This window comes from Lactuca serriola, chromosome 2 (genome assembly GCF_051521515.1).
Source record: "Lactuca serriola cultivar US96UC23 chromosome 2, Lser_US96UC23_V15, whole genome shotgun sequence".
Lineage (NCBI taxonomy): Eukaryota > Viridiplantae > Streptophyta > Magnoliopsida > Asterales > Asteraceae > Lactuca > Lactuca serriola.
In genome coordinates, this window is record NC_136409.1 from 215,468,716 (window position 1) to 215,472,897 (window position 4,182).

Below are 4,182 nucleotides of genomic sequence, written 5' to 3' on the forward strand. Positions count from 1 at the left end.
CATTTCATTTCATGGTTTATATAGACAAGGATTTAGATTTTCTTTTAATAATGAGAATGGTTCTATTTTGGCTTATCTAAATGGTGTCTTTTACTTTGAAGTTATACCATGTAATGGAATATATGAAACTGTTATGATTGTTGATAACTTAGGAAATGATGTTTTGAATATTGATTCTTCCACTAGTATGGATAAAGCATCCTTGTGGCATTGTCGTCTTGGACATGTCAACAAGAAACGCATAGCCCAACTCCAAAAGGATGGAGTGTTGGAATCATTCGACCTTAGGGAAGATGACACATGCGAGTCTTGTTTACTTGGGAAGATGACTAAATCACCCTTCACGAGTACATGTGAAAGGGGCGAAGGTCTACTGGACCTAATACATACCGATGTATGTGGACCGTTTAGATCAACCACGAAGGATGGGAACCGCTTCTACGTGACTTTTACCGATGACTATAGTAGATATGGGTATATCTACTTAATCAAGCAAAAGTCAGAAACCTTTGAAAAGTTCAAAGAGTTCAAGAATGAAGTGGAGAATCAATTGGGCAGGAAAATCAAGATGCTTCGATCCGATCGAGGAGGAGAGTACCTAAGTCTTGAATTCCACGATTATCTCAAGGAGTGTGGAATAGTTTCACAATTCACGCCTCCTAGGACACCACAGTTGAATGGTGTGGCAGAAAGACGTAATCGAACCCTATTGGATATGGTTCGCTCTATGATGAGTCATGCTTCACTACCTATCTCTTTTTGGGGGTATGCCTTAGAGACTGCCGCCCATATCCTTAACCGAGTCCCTACTAAGAAGGTTGCCAAAACACCTCACGAGATGTGGACAGGGAAAGCTCCCTCGTTGGCACATATCAAGGTTTGGGGTTGCGAGGCTTTCGTAAGACGAGATACTCACGACAAGCTTGAACCTCGAAGTGAGCGATGTATTTTCATCGGCTACCCGCAGACATCCTTTGGATATCTCTTCTATAGACCGAAGGACAATGTGGTCTTCGTTGCGAGGAGAGGAGTTTTCCGAGAGCGAGAACTCATAAGCCAAGGAGACAGTGGGAGGCAAATCGAGCTTGAAGAGATTCAAGAGTCGATAGATGAAGGAACCTCTACCGCTGGCACTCAACCCGAGGAGGAAACTCCGGTTGAACCGATTGACGAGTCCTTACCTCTTAGACGTTCCGATAGAGTTAGAGTTCTACCCCAGTTTTATGGTTTTCATATTACTACCGAAGGGGACACGTATATTAGTGATAGTACACTAATAAATCTTGATGAACCTAATAGCTATAAGGAAGCCATGGCAGGCCCGGAGTCTGCGAAATGGAAAGAGGCAATGGATAGCGAGATCCAATCCATGTATGATAACCAAGTTTGGAATTTGGTTGATTATGTGCCCGGACGTAAGACCGTTGGGTGCAAATGGATCTTCAAGAAGAAGACCGACGTGGATGGAAACGTGCACACATACAAAGCGCGATTGGTTGCGAAGGGCTTTACTCAAACTCCTGGAGTTGACTATGATGAGACCTTCTCACCAGTTGCGAAGATTAAATCTATTAGAGTGATGCTAGCTATTGCCGCATTTCATGATTATGAGATTTGGCAAATGGATGTCAAGACCGCTTTCCTTAACGGGAAGTTGGCTGAGGATGTTTACATGGCTCAGCCCGAGGGGTTTGTGGATCCGAAGCATCCGAATAGAGTGTGTAAGCTTGAGAAGTCCATTTATGGACTTAAGCAAGCATCTCGCAGATGGAATCTTTGCTTCGATGAGAAAGTCAAAGAGTTTGGATTTGTACGAAGCGAAGACGAGTCTTGTGTATATGTCAAAGCCAGTGGGAGTATAGTAAGCTTCCTCGTTCTATATGTCGATGACATATTACTCATAGGAAACGACATCCCGATTCTGCAGGAAGTTAAGTCCTGGCTCGGGAAGTGCTTCGCTATGAAGGACCTCGGAGAAGCTTCTTACATTTTGGGAATAAGGATAGTGAGAGAAAGAAGTAAGAGACTAATTGGACTTAGTCAGAACACTTACTTAGAGAAGGTACTAAAACGTTTTAGTATGGAAAACTCAAAGAAGGGAGAATTACCGATACAAAGCAATGCCAAGTTGAGTAAGACTCAAAGTCCGAGTACCGAAGCTGAGATAGCAGAAATGAGCCGAGTACCATACGCTTCCGCAGTTGGCTCAATCATGTACGCTATGACTTGTACTCGCCCTGATGTAGCCTTCGCTTTGAGCATGGTTAGCAGATATAGAGGGAATCCTGGCAAAGCACATTGGATTGCGGTGAAGAATATCCTTAAGTACCTTCGGAGGACGAAGGAATGGTTCTTAGTCCTCGGAGGGAGTGATGACTTGAAGGTGCGAGGGTATAGTGACGCCAGTTTTCAGACCGACAGGGACAACTACCGTTCGCAGTCGGGCTGGGTCTTTACCCTAAATGGAGGAGCGGTGACATGGAAGAGTTCCAAGCAAGAGATCATAGCTGATTCAACGTGCGAATCAGAGTACATTGCAGCGAGTGAAGCGTCGAAGGAGGCAATATGGCTAAAGAACTCCATCGGTGATCTTGGAGTCGTACCTGCCATAAAGGAGCCCATGGAGATTTTCTGTGATAACGAAGGCGCGGTTGCCTTGACCAAGGAACCGAGGGATCATGGTAGATCAAGACATATCGACAGAAAATATCACTTCATTAGACATCGTGTAGAAGAAGGACAACTCGTAGTAAAGAGGATATCATCAGAAGATAACCCAGCAGATCCGCTTACGAAGGGACTGAGTAGGGTTAAGCACTTACAGCATGCTAGGAGTATTGGGCTGAAGGATGATATTAGCATAGATTAGATAGTATTAGAAACGTGTAATAGATAAATGTAATTAACATTTGATGATTAAATAAAGGAGTTTTATTTATGAGTAATGTTACTGTCTTATGTTAATTGTTTAACTATTGTTTCACTTTGCATGTTTTGACTTCCAGAATAATTGAAATTATTAGGAATAATAGAATTGTTCAAATTGTCCACAATCGTTCATATGTTGGAAGTAGATATGAATGAAGATTGTCATGAATTGGTGTGTAGATTGTCTAAATGGTGTTAGACATAGCAAAGGGTTACTGCAACGTTCATGAGTGCTTATGAACTAGTTTTGAGCATTGGAACAAACCCGCGCTTGCTGGAATCACCTTATGGAATAAGATATAAAAGGGTGATCGCAAGACGATAATATCATATAGTCTTAAAACCTAGATATATGGTTTGTTATTTGTTAATTGGTTGTACATTGATAATGCGAAAACGCATCAGTAACTCGGTGTTATAAAACGCATTGTTGTGTATAGTTGGTTAATGAATAAGTAAATGCATATAAGTCGAAGTTTATCTGTAACTTTTATCTAAGAAGGTAAAAGCGATATCTCGGCCGCTCGATGATTTGATTTGACTTATGTGTCGGGCCCGGTCAGAACTGAATTGATGTGTTCGATTAAGTTCTATGTCAAATAAATCAGAGATCGAGAAACCTAAATGCTTGACTAACCATTCCATAGGATTGTCAGCATGATATCTAACAGAGGACTGTACGATCCCTTATCTAAAGGACAAGATTGATTAGATCAAAGTTTGACAGCGTCTTTGAGAGCTACGATTGCAAACCAAATTGTACTTGTATAGTTACTAGACTTATCCAAGTGGGAGACTGTTGGAATAGTGTCTAAGGTTGTAACTATATTAGTCAAGTATTTGATCCGGTTGTGCATAGTCCTTTTGGGTTGCCTTCACCATAGCAACTTGATAGGATGATTTAATAAGAGAGAGTAAATATTATTAATATATTATGGGAATAATATAATGAATAATATATTGTTATTTGATTAATATAAGTCATAGAATTAATTAGAATTAATTTGGTGACTTAAAGAGATTAATTAAATAAAGGGGTATAAACTGTCAATTGTTTGATAGTTAAACTTTGGACTGTAAATCCATTTGGATATGGTATGGACGAATTCTAAGGGATTTAGGATAGCTAAAATCGTCCATATGATTATCTTAGGAATGGATTTGGATAGCCTTAAGAGAAGATTATCTGATAGGGACTTATCTGTAATCCTTAAGGAGTCTACAAGTATAAATAGACCCTATGGCTGATGGAAT